Source organism: Oryctolagus cuniculus, chromosome 5 (assembly GCF_964237555.1).
Source record: "Oryctolagus cuniculus chromosome 5, mOryCun1.1, whole genome shotgun sequence".
Classification (NCBI taxonomy): Eukaryota; Metazoa; Chordata; class Mammalia; order Lagomorpha; family Leporidae; genus Oryctolagus; species Oryctolagus cuniculus.
Genome location: NC_091436.1, coordinates 127,497,818 through 127,519,164, shown reverse-complemented (window position 1 = coordinate 127,519,164; position 21,347 = coordinate 127,497,818). Strand labels below are relative to the sequence as shown.

The window sequence follows — 21,347 nt, the reverse complement described above, 5'->3', positions numbered from 1 at the left end:
AACGCTACACAATCTGCATCTTGCCTGCAACCTGTCTCCTGAGGTCGCCGGTGGAATCTTCCATTGGTGGTATTATGGTGGCTGACATTTTGGAGCACTTCAGATTTTGGATTTTCCAATTAGGGATGCCCAACCTGTAAGACTGAACCGCCTTCCAATGCAGTTGCATCGGTTTACACCACCAACAGTGCCAGCAAGAGACCCTATCCTCCCCAACACTTCCTACTGCACAACTTCTAAATGTCTGCCCACTGAATGGGGAAAACACGGAATTTCACTGATTACTGGTGAAACTAAGCATCTCATCAAGAGAGAGATTCTCTCCCAACCTAACTCCTGCCTCTTTTCTTTCCCAGCTAATCTCAGTCTATAACTAAACATGTGGGGGATTACCTCACTCACGCCCCTCACCAAGCCTGTTCTCTTCACCACTGTACACTGCACCTGCAGCGCAAGAGGGGCCTCTGCGTCTACCGAGTGAATGCACATTGAGTAACTCTCCAGTTGGTCTTCAGGTTCTGGCCTGATTTTATCAAAGGCCTGGGCTCGGGAGTCAGGGTCTGCCCTCCCCAGCTAAGCTGTCATGGAAGTAGAAGAGAGGAAGTGGTGTCTCTGCACTTGGACTGAAGACAGGGTGGGGCACAGCCCAAAGCAGACAGCAGCCAAATCCAGACTTGGAACAGGGCAGTTGATGGTGCTACCTTAGTAACAATCACAGTAAAATAACAACCACCATTGTCAATTGCAAGCCAATATGGGCCACACACTTGACACCAAGCATAGCTACACACACACACACACACATACACACACACATATGTGTGTGCATGTGTGTAGCATGCTCTCTGCTCTTGGATTATTCATCTGATCCTCACATTGTGTCTATGGACTGGAGGTGATACCCCATTTTACAGCAGAGAAAATCAAGACTCAGGGAGGCTCACAAAGTGCCCAGCCACAGGGCAAACATATGGAGCAAACCCAGAGTCAGAGTCAAATGGAAGTCAGTCTGGTCCTACAGCCCAGGTCCCTTCCACTTGCCTGACTGCAACCTGATTCCCTGGGCTTTTTGATCTCTCCCCACCTGGCCCACAGGAGCTCCTGACAGCCCAAGCTTTATTCTACAGCTCATGGAGGGCTCTCCCTGCACTTGGGGAGTCACGCTCCCCAGTGAACAGGCACCCTGCTGTCTGCCTCTGGGTGTGCACTGGTAACACACTTACCTGGCACAGCCCTGGCTGCAAGATGCTGGCTGCCGCCCAGCAGGTGGGCCAAGGAGACAGCACCCGTGCCCTGCTCTCTGGAGTTCTCTCAAGTCAACAGTCTCCACCTGCAGGCTCTGCAGAAAGTGGTCACTCTCCAACTCTGAGAGGCTTTTTACTGCAACTGGAAACAAACATCTAACAAACGCCTACTGTATGTACATGGGGCACACCTCGGCTCAGCAAGAAGCAGGAGGTAGCCGCTAAAATTATACAGCCCAGACCAACACATGGAAAGATGCATGTGGAATTAAATGACTTTTTTTTAAAGTAACTAAAAAATAAGACCTAGGGCTACATATAAGCACACACAGTACCCACAGACCCTGGTGGATAACATAAACAGAACCGCCTGTTCACTGAAACCTTCTTTCTATAAAGTTACTTAGGTCTCCAATGCTCCAGAAAAGTACTTGTCTACTCTTTATAACAGGTGTGGTTTCAAAACAATGCTACTAAAAGTAGCAAAGAATTATTCTCAGCAAAGACCACACTCCAAGAGGGTGCTGACCAGGGCTATCTTGTCCATAGCTGTATCTCCAGTGCAGAGGCCGAAGGGGCCAGCCCAGAGAACAGCACCTGTGGCCTCCCTGCTCCATGCAGCCCAGCAGCCAGCTTTGCAAATGAATGCTCCCGCCTGTAGGTGGGTTTTCTGAGTGTTTCTGTGCTACAGCGGCAGAGTTGAGCAGTTAGGCCAGAGTTAGAACAAAATATCCTTGGTCCTTGGTACAAAGCTTGACAGTCCCTCATCTCTCCAGCCTGAGCCTCTGCATATAATGAATAATATGTATTGAATTAATAAATAGAGTTTTAAAAAATAAGTTCATAGTAACTTATGAACTTATCACATACATTTAAAACCTACATTATTATTGGGTTTGGTTGTTTTAAATAAACCTCAACCAAAGTAATAGCAAAGAACAAAGACCTTGGTTCCGCAGGACCCATACTGAGAAATGCCTACCAAACCAGAAGTGTGGTCTCTTTTATATTTAAAAAAGAACAAGAAAAGTAGGATTCCTGAAGCCCTCAGTAGGAGGTATGTATGCCTTGGGCGCTTTCTTTCCAGGTAAAGACTGACAGCACCACATCATGCACAGGCTGGAGCTACAGACTCCTGCAGCTACCAACTGGCAGGGGAAGACAGCTGGTAAGGGCTGGGCCTGCCCTGTGGGGTCATGGGTAGCAGTCAACTCTGGGTATCTTGTAGCAAGCCCCACGTGGCACTCAGGGTAGGATTTTGGCCTCCCAAGCTTTATATTCTCAGCATCTAAGCTACAGGCCCAGAACCAACCTTGGTCAAATCATTTCATTCATTTCCTATGTCACTTCTGGTCTGGGACAACGCTTCAGTAAAGAAGTCCAGGCTCAGTTCTCTTCCCCTTAACTTATCAGGGCATCTGTGCTATAACATACTGCACATTTTCGGTTCTGCAGACTGAATTACTCAGAGGCTGATCATTTGGCTGGTGGCTTTTTGAAGTGCATTATGAACCCAGGACCAGGAGACAGGAGAAAGGAAATGAAAGGAGATAGACTCCAGTAAGTCAGTGTTGCTACTTTGTTAGCCAAGGAGACAGCAGGGTTGGGGAGGAAGGAGTGGGCCAGGTGGAAACCCCAGGGCCCCGCAGCTTTCTCAGATTCCCGCCTACCAAGTGACTGCACACTTGCAGCCCATCCTGAGAGTGATCCAGGAATCAAGGATCCAAGGTCCTTGGTCTATATGGAGAAACCACAACTCAGAAGGAGATTAACCATTGAAACACTTAACGGGTGGGCTCTGGGCATGGAGGCTGATGTCCCGGTTTGGGACACTCACATCCAGTATGGGAGTGCCGGGGATGGAGTCCTGGTTCTTCTACTTCCAGTCCAGCTCCCTGCTAATGTGCACCCGGGAAGGCAGCAGGTGATGGCTGCCTGAATCCCTACCACGCATATGGAAGATATGGAAGACCTGGGTGGAGCTCTAGGCTCCTGGCTTCAGCCTGGCCCAGCACTGGCTATTGCAGGCATTTGGGGAGTGAACCAACAGATGGAAAATCAATCTCTGTCTCTTCCTCTCTCCCCACTACACCTCCTTTCTCTGCCTTTCAAAGAAAATGAAGATAGATAAATCTAAAAAAAGAAGAAGAAGAAGAAGAAGAAGAAAAGAAGCCTTGGCACTCTGAGGCCCAGGCCCAGAACGAGCCTTTGCCTGCTGGCACCAGAGGCCAGGTCTGCCTGGGGATGGAGTCATGGAGGGAAATGTTTAGAAAAGAACTCTAGGAGGAGTCCGAGCCACTTCCTCATGGCGCCTGCCTCCTCCGCCCTCCCTTCCACACACATTAATTATTCCCAGCAGGCCTTCCTACTTCCCAGGAACCCACAGGCAGAGGCCAAGTCCAACAGGCTGGCTCCGAGCCACTGGGTCACACCCAAGGTCCCCAGGAAGTGCCCCTCCTGCAGCAGACCCAGTAGTGGCTGGAGCTGCGCCTCCAAGGCCCGCCCTGCACACACAGCTGGACCCAGCAGGCGCTTGGCAAATGCTATCGGGCGAATGAATGACAGCCACTCAGTATGTGCAGAGACAAGTAAAGGTCGCATCCAAGGAAGACCACACTGCCAACTGCTCTCGTGTCATCACCCCTCTACCGGCACCACACCAAGCGCTCCTCACTGCCTCTGTCCCCTCTGCTCTCTCCCACCCGACTGCTTCTTCTACCCTCCCCTCCCCAACCCCTGGCCACCCAACGGATCTTCCTGCCCTGAGGGAAGGAATCTGGATTCTCTAGGGCTGACCACAGGCTAGGTCCAGGCCCCGCTGCTGCCCACCTCTGCCCAGGAGGCTGGGGCCATCCTCGGTGAACAAACCCAAGAGAAAAGCATGAAGGGAGGCTGGAAGGCCGCCCCACCATGCCGCCGCCTCCCACGCTCCCTGGGCCTGCAGCGCTGTCACATTGTGAGGCATAATGAGTTTTGTTTCATAACAGTCTTAAATGAACTGGAAGGGGGCAGGGGATGACAATGATAAAATTCTTAATTAAAAAAAAATTCCTACAGGCAAAGAGATTTTCCCACATCCTAAGCAGTGATAAAGTCTTTGGGCTGGGGGCCCTACCATGTCCCCAAGAACACAACAGTCAACATGTACTTACGAGCACCTACTGTGTGCCTGGGGCTCAGGATGCTGCACTGAACACACCCAGGCTCTAGAAAAACCGAGCCCGGCAGTCAGAATAACCAACAAGGAAACTATATACAACGTCAGGTGGATAAAGTGTTTGGGGAAAAAGGGATGAGGAATGGGGGGGGAGGGCAGGGAGAGGAGCAGTAAGCGAGGAGCAGGGGTAAATGAGAGGTGAAAAAGGAGAGAGAGGGACCGGCGCTGTGATATAGCGGGTAAAGCTGCCACCTGCAGTGCTGGCATCCCATATGGGCACTGGTTCGAGTCCCAGCTGCTCCACTTCCGATCCAGCCCTCTGCTGTGGCCTGGAAAAGCAGTAGAAGATGGCCTAGGTGCTTGGGTCCCTGCACCTACATGGGAGACCGAAAGAAGCTCCTGGCTCCTGGCTTCAGATCAGTCCTGTTCTGGCCACTGCAGCCATTTGGGGAGTAAACCAGCTAATGGAAGATCTCTCTCTCTCTCTGCCTCTTCTTCTCTCTCTGTGTAACTGACTTTCAAATGAATAAATAAATCTTAAAAGAGAGAGAGCCAGGAGAATGGTATCTCAAGTTCTGGAAGAGCAATGCAGGCAGAGAGAACAGACTGTGCAAAGGCCCTGAGGCAAGACTCTGCCAGGTGTACTCAAGGAACAGCCAAGAGAGTGGTGTAGCTGGACCGAGGGAGGCGGACAGCAGGAGATGGCGTCGCAGAGGCGTGGGTGGCCACAGGGTGTGGTCAGGCCACTGTGAGGATGTGGCTTGTGCTGCTGAAGGGCTGGAAGCAGGGGAGGGGCAGGCTTCCTGTCCATTCTCTGCTACCCCATCCTTCTCCCCAGCAACCTCCTTTGATGCCACTTAATAGCCCACAGCCATGTCTTCTGCAAAGTCCACTCAGCTGCTCATTCCCAGTGAAAAACTCCAACAGCTCTTAGGAAACTCACGAACCCCACGCCAGCTGCTCTCTCCAAACACTATGAGACCATTTTTCTGTCACTCTAAGAAACAAGCAGTTGAGGGTTTTGTCTCCAAGAGCTGCTGACCCAGAGAGGATGTAGAAAATGTTCATTAAAAATTAAAGGTGGCACCGGCACTGTGGTGTAGCAGATAAAGCCACCACCAGCATCCCATTTGGTCACCAGTTTGTGTTCCAGTTGCAAAATTGCAATCCAGCTCCCTGCTAATGCGCCTGGAAAAGTAGTAGAGGATGGCCCTAGTGATTGGGTCCCTGCACCCACGTGGGAGATCTGGATGAAGCTCCTGGATTCAGCCTGGATCAGCCCTGGCCATTGCAGCCATCTGGGGAGTAAACCAACAGAAGGAAGATATCCTTCTCTGATTTTCAAATAAAAATAAATAAATAAATAAAGACAGTTGGGGCTGGCACCACGGCATAGTAGGTAAAGCTGCCGTCTGCAGTGCCAGCATCCCATATGGGTGCCAGTTCAAGTCCTGACTGCTCCATTTCCAACCCAGCTCTCTGCTATGGCCTGGAAAAGCAGCAGAAGATGGCCAAGTCCTTGTACCCATGTAGGAGACCCAGAAGAAGCTCCTGGCTCTTGGCTTCAGAGCATTGCAGCCATTTGGGGAGTGAACCAGTGGATGGAAGACCTCTCCCTATTTCTCTCTGGCTCTGCCTCTCTGTAACTCTGCCTTTCAAATAATAAATAAATCTTTTTTTAAATTTATTTTATTTTATTTTATTTATTTTTTGACAGGCAGAGTGGACAGTGAGAGAGAGAGACAGAGAGAAAGGTCTTCCTTTGCCGTTGGTTCACACTCCAATGGCCGCCACGGCTGGCGCGCTGCGGCTGGCGCACCGCGCTGATCCAATGGCAGGAGCCAGGTACTTATCCTGGTCTCCCATGGGGTGCAGGGCCCAAGCACTTGGGCCATCCTCCACTGCATTCCCGGGCCACAGCAGAGAGCTGGCCTTGAAGAGGGGCAACCGGGACAGAATCTGGCGCCCCGACCAGGACTAGAACCCGGTGTGCCGGAGCCGCACGGCGGAGAATTAGCCTAGTGAGCCGCGGTGCCGGCCCAGATAATAAATAAATCTTAAAAAACAAAAATAAAGGCAATGCAAAAGTAATTTCATTCAGTAAATTTTTTCTGGAGGAAAAAAGTTTAAAAGTTTGCTTTTATACTAAAAGGAGAGCATGAAGTTTATTCAGTAAATAAAATAAACATTTTTTAAAAGGATACTTGAGATCTATATAATGAGCAATGACTAGAAAAGAGGAAAGAAAAGGTTAGGTGGGTGGGCAGAAGCGAGGTGTGACGGGGTCAGGAGACAAGCAGAGGCGCAGGGAAAAGCAGAGGAAACACTCCACAGCACTGGGGCCAGCGAGTCTGAGCTTCCTCTGGCCACGCACTCCTTGCCGTCTACCAGTTCCAAGGCCCTGGCTCTTCATCGCTCCAATTCTGGCTACTCAGGGACTGCTCTGATATCCAACCTCCAGGTGACCCTCTGTGTGCACCTCTGTGGTGGTACAGTGTAGGCCAGTATCCTCCTTACACGAGAGGGGAATATCCCCAGGGTCCCATGAGTGCTGAACCCAATACATACAGTTTCTTCCCGTACATACATGACCTATGATAAAGTTTAATCTATAATTAAGGCCAGTAAGAGATTAACTAAGAGTAAAATAGAACAATTATAACAATATGCTATAATAGAAGTTTTTTCAAATGTATTGTTTATTTTTGGAATTTTCCATGTAATATAACTGACAACACGGATAAGGGGAAACTAGCATGGTTGAAAGTCAGGGGTCCCGCACCAGAAGCATGGCTCAGCTCTGGGCCGTGTGACCTTGGCAGTGCCCTGGCCTCTCTTGCTCCAGGTTGCTCCTCTCTGAGAAGGACGACCGATTGTAATGGTGTCCTGGGGCTCTCCAGAGAATGAAACTCATTATTAGTCGTATTATGCAGTATGTGTGGTACATGGCGGGGGAGGGGGGGGCATTATAGGACTATTTTCAAAGAAACAAAAACAGTTTTATAAACCATCTGAGACAGAAAAGGCCTCTAGTTTCCTTTGGACATGATAGATGTATAAAAACAATCTCTACTATTAATACTATTAACTCTGAGCCCTTAAAATAAGAATAAGATGCTTCTGCAAAGAAATACAAAGATATTTATGCAGAATTATATATAAAAGCAAATTATGGGAAATGACCTAGGTGTATGACAGCAGGGATGGCTGAGTAGATTATAAAGGCCTAAAAGAGGGCTCTGTACAAATATTAAAAATTAGCTGCTATAGAATTTTTAAGACATAAAAAATACTTATAATTTCCAATAAGAAGGCATACAAAATTGGACTTTACTTTCAGGTATTATGGCATAGCTGATACTAAACTAATCCTCCTATATAGAACAACTACAAATAATAGCTAAAGCACAAAATAATAACAATAATAATAATGATAACTATTTGCTGGTGTGGGAGTGCAGGGCAGCCAGGACTTGACAGGCCAAGCTTCTAGAGGATAGCAAAGCACAGTGAGATGAGCTATGGATCTGTAGCTGCTGTTTCCCCCACAGGACATTCACCAGTTTGGTGCAAGGAACATGAAGGTAAAACAGAAAGCATCAATGCAAGCCTGCAGCAGATTTCTCTCTGGACTTGGAAGACAGAACTGGAGTTCGGGGTTGTGAAGAAATACCAAGATTTGAGAGACCAAAAATCCCAGAGAAACAGCAAACCACACAGAAGTAAACCCAATGCTCTGCAAGCAATTTCCCCTCGAGGCATTTGCTGACACTAAGTCGTGTGTGTGCAGAGCTAGAACCAGGAATCTAAGCAGACAGAAGCTGCTAAAACACTAAAGCACTCGCAGAGATCTGAGTAGTTCCACAGCAGCAAGCAGACAAACCTTGGGAGATGAGAGCCTGGCAAAAACGAGAGGTCCTAATAACACTTGGCCTACAAGTAAGGGCGAATCAGAAACAGACCATTCTTAACTCAGTCAAGGCAAACCTCTGTGTCTTCCATGTAAAATGCCCAGCATTCAAACTAAAATTTCCGGGCATGTCACAAAATAGGTTCAGACCAGTAGAAAAATAAAATGAATAAAAATAAACCACAAAGGTGATCCAGTGTCAGAATGACCAGACAGAATATTAAAATAACAATGAGAATATGCTCAAGAAATACAGGAAATTTTAGAGATTTTCATCAAAGGACTAAGGACAGGTATTGTGGCACAGCAGGTTAAGCCACTGCTAGGGATACCAGCATCCCAAATCAGTGTCCTGACTCCTCTTCCAACCCAGCTTCCTGCTAATGTGACTGGCAGGCAGTAAATAATACTCCCAGTACTTGGGTTCCTGACACCCATGTGGGAGACCCAAATGAAATTCCTGGCTCCTGGCTTTGGCCTGGCCCAGCCCTAGCCTTTGCAGCCATTTGGCAAGTGAACCAGATGATGAAAGATCTCTCCCCCCACTCTCCCAACCCCATCACTCTGCCAAAAGAAAGAATGGGAGGAAAGGAAAAAAGAAAAAAAACTTCTAAAAATAATAATTTTAAACAGAAATCCTATAACTTAAAAATATTAACTACAATTAAGAATTGGATACATGGTTTTGACAACAAAACAGACACAGTAGAAGAAATAATTGGTGACATGGAAGATAAGCCAGTAGAAAAAATACTCACACTGAAGCACAGAAAAGAGTCTCAAAAACATGTGAGAGACCATTAAAATGTCTAATGTATATACAGGAGTCTGAGACAAACAGCAGAGAAATAATAGAACAAAGCAGTATTTGACGAGACCTCCACAAGAATTTTTTAAAACTGACTCAATACATCAACCCACAATTTCTAGAAGCTCCTCAGACTCTGCGGGAGACACAAAAGGAGCCACACCACGTACACCTCAGTAAAATTACTTAAAAAAAAATGAAAGAGGGGGAAAAAGGTATGTTACTGCCAAAAGAATCACAATAAAATGGAAAAATGACTTTTTAACAGAAATAAATGAAGGAAGGCAGAAGAAATGGAATGACATCTCTAAAGGGCTGAAAGAAAACAAGAGGAGGGGCCGGCGCTGTGGCGCAGTAAGTTAATCCTCCACCTGCGGTGCCATATGGGTGCCAGTTCTAGTCCTGGTTGCACCTCTTCCAGTCCAGTTCTCTGTTGTGGCCTGGGAAAGCAGTAGAAGATGGCCCAAGCCCTTGGGCCCCTGAGCCCATGTGGGAGACCAGGAAGAAGCTCCTGGCTCCTGGCTTCGGATTGGTGCAGCTCTGGCCATTGCAGCCATTTGGGGAGTGAACCAGCAGACAGAAGACCTTTCTCTCTGTCTCTCCCTCTCACTGTCTGTAACTCTTCCTCTCAAATGAATAAATAAAATCTTAAAAAAAAAAAAAAAAAGGAAACAAGAGGAGCTCTAAAATTCTATACACAGAAAAAAAATCCCCCAAATATGAAGGTGAAAAAAGATATTTTCAGATAAACGAAACCCGAGAGAACTGTGACATCAGAAGACACTCCTAACACACGCACACACACACACACCCTAAACAAGGGGAGTCATTCAGGCTGAAAGAAATTAATACCAAAGGAAAGCGTAGTTATATAGAAAAAATGAAGAGCATCAAAAAGATTAATATGAGGATTAACCTAAATTATTATTGACTGTTTAAAAGAATGTCTTTTGAGTATAATTCACAGAGAACTAAAATGCATAACAATGCAGCTACGTTTCCAATCCAGCTCCCTGCTAACACACCTGGGAAAGCACTGGAAGATGGCCCAAGTTCTTGGGCCCCTTTTCACCTATGTGGGAGATCAGGATGGAGTTCCAGGCTCCTGGCTTTGGCTTGGGCCAGCCTTGGCTATTATGGCCATTTGGAGACAACCAGCAGATAGAAGATCTCTCTCTCTTTCTCCTCCCTCCTCTGCTTTCCTCTCTTTTCTCTCTATTACTCTGCCTTTCAAATAAATAAATAAAATTAAAAAAAAAAAAACATAAGAATACCTCAGAAGGTTAAAGGAGTTTAAGTTATGTAAGTAACCCGCACTATCTAAGAAACAGCTAAAACACTATTTTAGGTTAGGATCTTTAAAAAAACCTACCAAATCTCTGACACACAAAGCACTCAACTACAAAAAGATATATGTACTGAAAAATACTGGAAGGAATCCCACCATTTTTTATGAGAGAATTTCTCTCTGGATGATACTGACTGGTTTTCATTTCCTTATACTTTCAACCTTTTTTCTCATGTAATACTAGTACAGCACAAGGGTACTGCAAAAAACTCAAGGAAATGGAATCAAAAGAATCATTTATCTTGGTGCAAAACACTGAAATCCACTCATAGTTTTTTCATAACATGCATTTTCCATGAATATTTTAAAATTCTCCAATAAGCATACTTTCTTATGAGAAGTGACTGATTTTATTTTCTGATGGCAGTTCAAAAGGAACAAACTCCTGGAAAATGAGACAGAGACCCTAAGTTAAAAATGATGTTGAAGGGCAGGCATTTGGTACAGCAGTTAAGTTACTGCTTGGGTCACCTGCATCCAATATTAGAGTGCCTGGTTCGAGTCCCAGCTCCTCTGCTTCCAACGCCAGCTTCCTGCTAATGTGAAGCCTGGGAGGCAGCAGATTATGGCCCAAGTACTTGGTCTCTGCCACCCGCATGGGAGACCTGGATGGAGTTCCAGGGTCCTGGCTTCAGTTTGGCACAGCCCTGACTGTTGCAGGCATTTGTGGAATGAACCAGTGGACGAAGGATCCCTCTCTCCCTCTCTCCCCGCCCCCCTCTCCTTTCAAATAAAACTGAAAATAACTAAATAATTTTTAATGACGTTCGGCTGCTTATACAAACCAGATACCTGCACATCCTGTACCCTGGCCATGGAATGACTGCTCACTCCTCCCATATTCAGTGAGAGAGAAGCATTCCTAAAGTCTTCTTTTGATAGGCATGAGGAAATTCTAACTCAGCATAAAAGTATCACTTCTGACAATAATTCAGCTTATTTACACAGTCTTTCCACAACAGAACTCTAAAGATCTTGCTAACTTTGCAAGTTATGGTCATCCCACAAGAAACATTTATACTCCTCCTGGCAGCAAGGAAAAACAGCCCAGAGAAGCCATGTAGAGTGTTTAAAGGACAATCCACACTACCCAAGAATTACCATTTCTTGAAAAACAATATTAATGTTGTTGAAGTTAGATAAGTTTTCTCATATGCTGGAAGTGCAAATGAAAATTAATACAAGCTTTTTGAAGAACAATTCGAAAACATTATCAAGGACCTTACAAAAACCCACTCTATAGGGTGGGCATTTGGCTAGCAGTTAAGACACACATTAAGATGCCTGCATCCGGGGGCTGGCACTTTGGTGCAGTGGGTTAACGCCGTAGCCTGAAGCACCGACATCCTATATGGATGCCGGTTCTAGTCCTAGCTGCTCCACCTGATCCAGCTCTCTGCCATGGCCTGGGAAAGCGGAAGATGGCCCAAGTCCTTGGGCCCCTGCACCCGTGTGGGAGACCCGGAATAGCTCCTGGCTCCTGGCTTCAGATCGGTGCAGCTCCGGCCGTTGCGGCCACTTGGGGAGTGAATCATCGGATGGAAGATCTCTCTCTCTGTCTCTCCATTCTCTCTGTGTAAATCTGACTTTCAAATAAATAAATAAATCTTAAAAAAAAAAAAAAAAAAGTTGCCTGCATCCCACATCAGAGTACCCAGGTTCAAGCCCCAGCTCAGGGTCCTGCTTCCAGCTCCAGCTAATGCAGACCCTGGAAGGCAGCGGTGATGGCTTCTGTCACCCACATGGGAGACCTGGATTGAGTTCCTGGCTTCCAGCTTCAGTCCCACTCAGCCCCAGCCACTGCTGGCATGTGAGGAGTCAACCAGTGGATGGCAATGTTCTCTCTCCCTCTGTCTCCCAAATAAGCTAATCAATCAATCAATTTTTAATGTTAATAGACAATTTTAATTTTCTTCCTTATCCATCAATGTTACCCAAATTCATATCACCATGTATAATTTTTAGTCTCCTTCCACAAAATTAAAAAGATAAGTACCTTCATTTACTATTTCTTAATAAATTCTTGCCTTCAATTACTTTTATTTAGTAATTACCTTCACTTACTATTTCTACAATTTCAGTGAAAAATTCTCAAATCTGAGGAAGCTTTGAATCACATCTTCTACAGGCCTTAAAAGCAGGAGAACATCGTGCAAACCTGGGTTGTGACGCCGAGAGCCTGACCCCAGGCTGCGGAGTCCACGCCTTCCAGTCTATAGACGCACCATCACCAGCGAGCTCGCCAGGTGCTGACTGCTGCACACATTCTGCAGATAATCCTGCCGGTAACCCATCCATGTAGATGTGACCATCTCAGAAACAAAGGTTTAGGAAGGTGACCAAGGTCAGGAAGCCAGCACTCTAGCTCCAGCCAAAGGTCCTTCCACATGCAGCCCAGCCACCAAAGGTCCCCGCAAACCATGTGGACCAATCAGAGGGGACCTGAGAGCATGGCCCAACCCAAAATACTTCTGGAAGCCAAACAGAAAATTGTGACACACACCCCGCCACGCACGCACACACACACATCGCAGCCCTGGAATCCCACACTCACAGAGCCTTGCCCCTGTCGAAAATGATTGTGCAGAAGAGTAGAGAAGACAGCTCTCAAGTTCTCAGTGCACCCACTTCCCACCTTCCATCTCCACCGCTCTCTAAATAAACCTTCTAAGGCAGTAAGGCCAGGGTGCTGAGGAGGAGGAAAACGAGGCTGGGGGAGTTACGTTGTCCAGCAGTAGCCCCAGCAGGCAGGTGTGCTGCCCCTCCCACCACGTTATCATTTCTCTGGACAAAATTACCAGTCAGGCCATGCTGACTGGTAATGCTAACGCGAGGCAGGATAAGGAAGTGGCAAAAGCACTTGCTTCTACAGTCACCTGGGACTGGGTTCTTGCATTTGAATCCCTTGTCCTGCAATTTACCATGATTATGATATATGTGATTTGTGAGATACATGATTATGATACATGTGATTTGTTTATTTATCAGCAAGGCAGAGTGACAGAGAGAGAGAATCTTCCACCTGCAGGTTCACTCCCCAAATGTCTGCAAGAGACATGGAAAAAAGTAAAAGCCATCTCATGACTTTAAAAACACCCCCCATACAATGTAAATAGATGCTAACTTCCCTAACACATATTTATTAATCCAGAAGCCAGAATTAATCTTTTCATTAAAAAAATTTGTTTTATTTATTTGAAAGGCAGGATTACAGAAAGAGAGTGGGAGACCCTATTTGGCTTCCAGAAGTGTTTTGGGTTGGGCCATGTTCTTAGGTCCCCTCTGATTGGTCCACATGGTTTGCGGGGACCTTTGGTGGCTGGGCTGCTGGTGGAAGGACCTCTCTCTCTCCATTTCTGCCTTTCAAATAAATAAAAAACAAATATTTAATTTAAAAAAATCCCATTACACGTCTCTAGGTTGTGCCACCCTGGTTCCTCTTCACGACCTCAAGGAGGCTACAGAGATCTCAGAGGCATCCAAGAATCCTTTTCCAAGCTCTTGGAAGCCCTTACAGTCAAGCTCCCAAGAACATCCATAGGCCCAAGGCAGGAGCTGCAGAAGAGAAGGCTGAAAGCCCAGCCTGTGTGTCCTGAGCTTCTGCTCAGATTCTACCTGAAGGATCTAGAAGGACCGCCCAGCACAACAGGTGAGCACAGACAGGGACGGGAGGCAGCCCACCCACAAAGCAGAGGGTGGGAAAGGACGGGTGCAGAGTTCAGGGCCGGCTGGGGTCTCAAGGAGAAAAGCAGCGAGCGACTCACGAGTGGGAGGCCCCCCAAGAACTGAAAAGAACATGGCAGGCAGCGAGAGACAGGTGAGGGGACCATGCATGGCTGGGAAAGACAGGACACTCCCCCCTTCAGTGCTGCCATGGCCTGCTTTAAACTGAGCATCCCTGTCTCCCCAGATTCACAAGTTGAAATGCTAACCCCCTGATTGATGTCAGCAGGAAGAGCAGCGGCCTGTGGGGTGATGACATCATGAGAGGGGAGTCCCCATGAATGGAATGCACGCCCTCAGAGAACAGACATCACGGACATGTTGCCGAGTGGTTAAGACACCCAAGTTCCATCTTGGAGCACCTGGGTTTGAAGCCGGACTCTGGCTCCCAACTCCAGCTTCCTGCTAACGCAGAACCCTGGGAGGCAGCGGCAATGGCTCAAGTACAGGCGTTAGCTCAGTCCAGTCCCAGCTGTTGAAGTGCATCTGGGGAGTGAACCAGCGGATAAGAGCTGGGTCTCTTGTAAACTGTAAATAAATCAATTCTAGACTCCTCCAGAGAGCACCCCGCCCCTTCTGCCAGAGGCAGACCCTGGGTCCCTGTGTGCTCTGGGCCTCAGTTTCCTCAAGTGTAAAAGCAGGTGTCGCATCTGCCTCCTACACTGCTAAGCCGAAACGCCTAAAAAACCTGCACACAGCCAGGCACAGGGCACGCTCCCTAAGAGCATAGCTGGTGCCGTGAAAGGGAGCCAGCAGCTCCTGACAGCCCAGGGCAAAAGCAAGTTCCTGAGCCCCTAAATCGCTCTTCTCTGGGACGCCAGGGACAGGATCCAATCTCTGATCACAACGTGTTGCCAAAATCCTGCCTGCGTTCCCAGGAGAAAATTTATTTTCATTCCCTCTAACTTTAAAATTTAAACAACCCTTCCAGCATTTTAGGGTGGCAGGGGTGAAGAAGGAAACTGGGAAACCCAACAAGCAGCTTTGTAAAGGTTATCACCGATGGATCGGAGAAAGAAAAGAAAAGGCAGCCGGGCGGGGTGGGGGGGTGCGGGGTGGGGGGAGGGGGGATGGAGACAATCCCCGGAGTTTCTGCTATTATTGAATACCCCCACTCTGAAAGCAGCCGGCCGCCCCCTCCTCCACGTGGGCTAAGCTCTGTTAATGAGAAAGCGGAGCTCTGCCTACATTACCACAATAATGATTTCCCTGTTGCATTTTTCCATGCTGCCGCTTTATCATAGCAGAAGTAGACATATATTTTCAATAAATCCCTTTTCTCCTTCACCCTCCCCAGCTGGAGCAGCTCCCCCTGCACCCTTGCCCAACGCAAGCCCAGCCCTGAGGCACAATGAGTTCCACTAATCAAAACAGAAAGAAAAAGAAAAATGGAAAAATCACAGCTGGTGAAAAACAGCATTTGCTACAAGTCAAAGCCCTCCACATTTTTTCTGCCGGCAGCATTTACTTCTTCAAGGACACATCACCCCGCCCGCCCGCCCCTATCTGAAATCTTATGTCCCTGGAGTTGCTCAAAGGGGCGGGGTGGGGAGGGTGGGGGAGGTGGCGGGTGAAGAAATCTAATATTCAGTCTCTTTCCTATTTTGACTAAGCCGGCACAGACAGAAATACAGATAAGGCCTTGAATAACTGATTTAACAAAATGTCACTTATTAAAGGGGCTGGGGGATGGGACCGCATTTGTACTGGAGGGCTCAGCGAAGCCACCCCAGCTAAGGGCTGCAAGGCCATGGCAAGGGGGAAGGAACTATTTCTCTGCTCTGGTCTCTGATTGCAGCTGCAAGGGCTGGGCCTGGTAGGAGACAGGCCTGGATTTCTCCCTCCAAGAAAAACCAATGGGGAGAAAACCAGAGGCAAAACAGAAACAATCAAACTTCCCCCCTCCCCCCCAAAATCCAGCTAACTCTTATATAAATAAGCATATATACAGCACTAACTAGTGCTCGGCTCTGTGCTAGATGCTGAGGGTGCTAAAATGAGAGAGCGGGCAGGCGTTTGGTGCCAATGGCTAAGCTGCTGTGTGGGAAGCCAGGATCTCATGTCAGAGTGCCTGCTTCAAGGCCCAGCTCCTCTGCTTCCCATCAGGTGCCCTGCTAATGTGCACTCTGGGAGGCAGCCGGTGATGGGCCTAACCCAGCCCCGGCTGGTACAGGCATTTGGGGAATGAATCAGTGAATGGAAGATCTCTCTCTCTCCTCTCTGTCTCTCTGCCATTCAAATAAGAAAGAAAAGTAAATAAATAAATAAATAAATAGGAAAAGGAGAGGTGACAAGGTTCTGTGGCCCACAAGTCCGCAGTCCAGAAGGGATGAAAGACACGCCCCTTGGCAAGTGTGACAACTGCAACCCTTTAAAAGCCAAGGACGCAGGAGCCCACCCCAGCGCCCTGACACACACAGCCCTCTAGAAAGACTGCACCCGCACGGGACAGTCACTTAAATTCCAGGCCGGCTTCTAAAGCGGCTCAGACTCTTCAAGAAAGAAGCCCCTAAACGTCCTTATGTCCTGCGGCACCCCCCACCCCCAGCACCCCTCGGCTGGCACGGCACACACGTTCACCAATTACAACAGAACAGCAACCAAGCGCCACTACTTCACAATCAGCCTCGTTACTGAGTTGAACGTTCAGGGTGTTTGGTATCTCCTTTTGTGATGACAACAGAACAGACTCCAACAACACTCCCATTATAACCCCTTCAGCATCAACTCCATCTCTTTTTCTTTTTCATTAAAAAAAAATAAAAAATCTTTCAAAGGAGTTAGAGGGGAGGCAGTTCCCCAGGGACCTAGAGGGACCCTCCATCCCCACTCCCGGAGACTCTCGGGAAGGATTCTCCCCCAGCTAGCCAACTGCGCAGGGCCAAGGCCACACCATCCAGAAGTGACCACTGCACTGCCCAGGTGGCTCCCCCAAGGACTCCCAGAAGGGACAGAGTTGACTGCAAGAGACTGGTGGAGAAGAGCTGCCCGATTTGTTAAAGTTGAGTCTTGGCCTTAATTGAAAGAAATCCTTGGAGCTGTGTGCTCCCAAACACTAGAAGCAGACCATTCAGTTAATAGAAAAAAAAAATGTAGTCCCTAAAATATGCTTCAGTCATCTGAGTACTTCCAACTGAGGTCATCGGAGTTGGAAGCCCAGAATACCCAGGTAACCTTCATTGCACCCATGATCTCTTGCACACACAACGATATGTCCCAAACTTCATGGGAAATGGAATTATCAATGTATTTGGTACAAAAAAAAAAAAAATCCATGCCTACAAGGAGTTTTCAATGAGTGAATGGAAAAGTATGGAAAGTGTATGGAAAAGAGTATGAAAAAACTGTCCATGGATTTCACAATATTTCGTACCAAAATAAACTTGAGTTCCATGCTCCCATGAACTTTTCAAAGCTACCCCACATTCTGTATCACACTCTTACTCCTTAGGCCTGGAGATCATACAAGTCTTGGCACTAAAACAGGGTTCCAGACATTGGATAGACACGGCCCTCCAAGTTAGTCATTTATTTTTCTTTTTACCATTCTATGTCTTGAGCTTCAGTTCCCTCAGCCATAAAGCCATCTACCTTCTACCACTGTTGGAAGTCATAAAAAAAGAGGCTTTGGAACTATAAAATGCTAGGTAAATACTAGTGATTTCCATGGTGGCATCCATTTCCTCTCTTTCTGATTTTTCTTTCTGTCCTTCCTCTATGAAAACAAGTTGATAGGGGTTCCACCGATGCCTCAGAACCAGCTAAATGTGTTTAGCAGGCCAGCCCAGCAAGAAGACCCATTCTCCACAGCTAGCTAGATGTGGCAGAATCTCACTGGCCGCTGAGTCTGCATGTTGGGTACGCAGGAGTTAACCGCGCTAGTCTATCTACTGTTTGTATGTGTTGAAAGTTTTTCCATAATAAAAACAATGTAAAAATAAAGCCTCACTCTCTTCAGCAGAGGCAGAGTGAGAAGCATCAGATATTTTTTTAAATGGGCAATGCGTTTCCAGCATGTACAGTCAGATTAAGGGGTAACGATGACTGCTTTTACATGGGCTCGGCTTTATAGCACAACTCATTGGCAAAACAGAACGCTGGATGCACACGAAGACAGCTAAGAGCGCGGGGCCACTGTTGGGTTTTCCAGTAGTTTCAAGGTTCCCCCGCACCCAGTTCACAGGGCTCTCTGAGGGGAACAATCCAAATTTGTCTGGTCCTTTGTGTGGCCAGGTCTCAAATTCTGCACACGGAATCAGGGTCTGAACCTACACTGACTGGCATCTCACAGCCAGCCTTCCGATGCCAGCCCTGCAACAAAAAGAGCAGTTTCGTGTAGAAAATGACTACAAGAAGGGCACGACAGCAGGAGCGGACCCAGGGAGCGGAGTTTTTAGGAGCAGCTCTGGGGAGTTAAAAGGAGTGCCTGGTTGGTTTGCAGATTTGGTATCCGAAAAGATCTGGCTGAAGATCAAGTCACCTCGCTGCTGCCTGTGTACCATGCTGCTTACAGTTTACATAGCACTTTCTGTGCATTATCTGATGCCACCTCACACAACTCAAAGAGGAGAGGCGACAGATGGTGTCACCCTCTCTTTACAAATGCAGAGACAGGCTGGGCGGCTGACTTGTCCAGGGCCTTGGAACAGAGCTAGACCTCAACACAGCTCTCCCTTCCTTCTCCTTCCTCACAGCCCCCCCCCCCCCCGCCCCGCTCCCCGGCCCCCACCAGCGGCTGGACTCCACCAGGCTGGCCAGGTCTGTGTGCTATTTCTGAGAAAGGCAGCCTGAACCGGGGTGGTGCTTGGCCTTTTTTTTTTTTTTTTTTTTTTTTGCTCAAAACCTAAAAGTACCCACTAAGTTTTTTTTTCTTTCTTTTTTTTTATCTTTTATTTAATGAATATAAATTTCCAAAGTACAACTCATGTGTTACAATGGCTTCCCCCCCATACCGTCCCTCCCACCCACAACCCTCCCCTTTCCCACTCCCTCTCCCCTTCCATTCACATCAAGATTCATTTTCGATTATCTTAATATACAGAAGATCAGCTTAGTATACATTAAGTATGGATTTCAACAGTTTGCTCCCACACAGAAACATAAAGTGAAAAATAATAGATGATTTTTTTAAATGATGATGAAATCAGATCAGACCTATTGTCATGTTTAATAAAGTACCCACTAAGTTTTGAATAGGGTTAAAAATCACAGCAGTCTTTTGACAATCATAGTTTTCAAAAGCTAACATGGGCGGTTAAGTGGCCTCAAGGTTAAGATACCACTTAAGATGCCTACAGCTCATATCGGAGTACCCAAGTTCAATACCCAGCTCCGTTCTCACTCCAGCTTCCTGCTGATGCAAACCCTGGGAGGCAGTGGTGAAGGCTCATACTTGGGTTCCTGCCACCCACGTGGGAGACACCTTGATTGAGTGCCCGCTCCCAGCTTTGGCTGGCCCCGCCCTAGCCACTGCAGATATTTAAAGACTTGAGCCAGCAGGACTGGAGCGTTCTCTCTCTCTCTCTCTCTCTCTCTCTCTCTCTCTCTCTCTCTCTTCCCCTCTCAAAGTAAGAAAAAAAATCTAATATGAGACTCAAATTACTGTAACTGAAGCATCCTTTCCCCAAGCCAAAGAGTCCGTCAATCCTCTGTGCCACTCACGATGGCGATCAACACGATGGCTCAGCAACACGCAGCACGATTTCAGATGCAGGTTAACTCCTGCAGTTGCTGGCTGTGTCGGGTCCTGAGCCCAAACCCCTTCCCAAAGGCAGTGAGTGCCCCCTCAACTCTCTGAGGCCCTCCCTCGCCTGCATCTTCACTCTTCTCTGCTTTTCCGTCTGTGGGCACGGAGGACAGGCCTCTCCCCCAGCAAAGGTGAGCTCTTCCCCTAAGGCGTTCTCAGAGGCGTCTGCTCAACTGATCCAACCCATTTCTCCGCATCAGTCACTCCCTCTCCAGCCATCTTCCCCACCGGTACACAAACATGAGGGTACTTCAAAATGCATGAGTTTGGGGCGAGTGTCCGGCCTAGCAGGGAAGACGCCCATGTCCCACAGCAGAGTGCCCGGGTTTGATTCCCAGCTCTAACTGCTGATTCCAGCTTCTTGATAATGCAGACCTTGGGAAGCAGTGATGAGGGCTCAAGTCTTGGGTCCTTGCCACCCATGTGGGAGATCTGGTTGAGTTTCTAGGTCCAAGCTTTGCCCCTGGCCCAGCTCCAGCCATTGCTGGCATTTGGGGAGCAAACCAGCAAATAAAGAGCTCTCTTTCTTTCTCTTTATCTCTTTCTGTGTCTCTCTGCTTTTCAAATAAATAAATAATTTTTTTAAAGTATGAGTTTATTTGGGTGCAACAAAATTGAAATCCATAGTTTCTTCATAATATATATTTTCCATGGGTTACAAAAAATTTTGCAATCAAATAAACTTGAACTTTTAATAATTGTTGATTTTGGGGCCAGTGTTGTGGTATAGCAGGTGAAACTGCCACCTGCAGTGCCGGCATCCCATTAGGGTGCCGGATCAAGTCGTATCTGCTCCACTTCCAACCCAGGTCTCTGCTAATAGCCTAGGAAAGCAGTAGAAGATGTCCCAAGTCCTTGGGTCCCTGCACCCATGTGGGAGACCCAGAAGAAGCTCTTGGCTCCTGGCTTCGGATTGGCACAATTCGTGCCGCTGCGGCCATTTGGGGAGTGAACCAACGGATGGAGGTTCATTCTCTCTCTCTCTCTCTCTCTCTGACTTTGCCTCCCTGTAACTCTGCCTTTCAAATAAATAAATCTTTAAAAAATAAATAAATAAATAAATAAAAAGAACTGTTCATTTTAATCTACTTGAAAGGCAGAGTGACAGAAAGACAGAGACAGGGAGAGAGAGAAAGAGAGAGTACTTCCATCCCCTGGTTCACTCCCCAAATGCCAACAACAGCTGGGGCTGGGCCAGGCCTAACCTGCTGCTCCACAACACCAGTCCTTAAACTCAGACTTGCAATTCCATTTTCCACACACTTTTAGAAGCGTCCTCACATAGCGATCCCTTGCAAAGAAAATCCTTCCCTGTATGCACTTGTCCTTGTAGCTCCCCATCCACTTCTGCCCCCTTTTCATGATCGAACCTTCTCAAAAAGGAGCTTGCTATCCCAAGTTCCTCACTTCA

At 47.4% G+C, this 21,347-nt stretch overlaps 1 protein-coding gene and 1 pseudogene across 18 annotated transcripts in view; both read right to left on the bottom strand.

Moving 5' to 3' along the window:
* TRERF1 (transcriptional regulating factor 1) overlaps positions 1-21,347 on the bottom strand; it is a 226,174-nt gene that overhangs the window by 199,110 nt on the left and 5,717 nt on the right. The gene's annotated exons all lie outside the window — the stretch shown is intronic.
* The window catches only part of LOC138849662 (transcription elongation factor A protein-like 8), a 62,778-nt pseudogene extending 41,431 nt beyond the window's left edge, over positions 1-21,347 (bottom strand).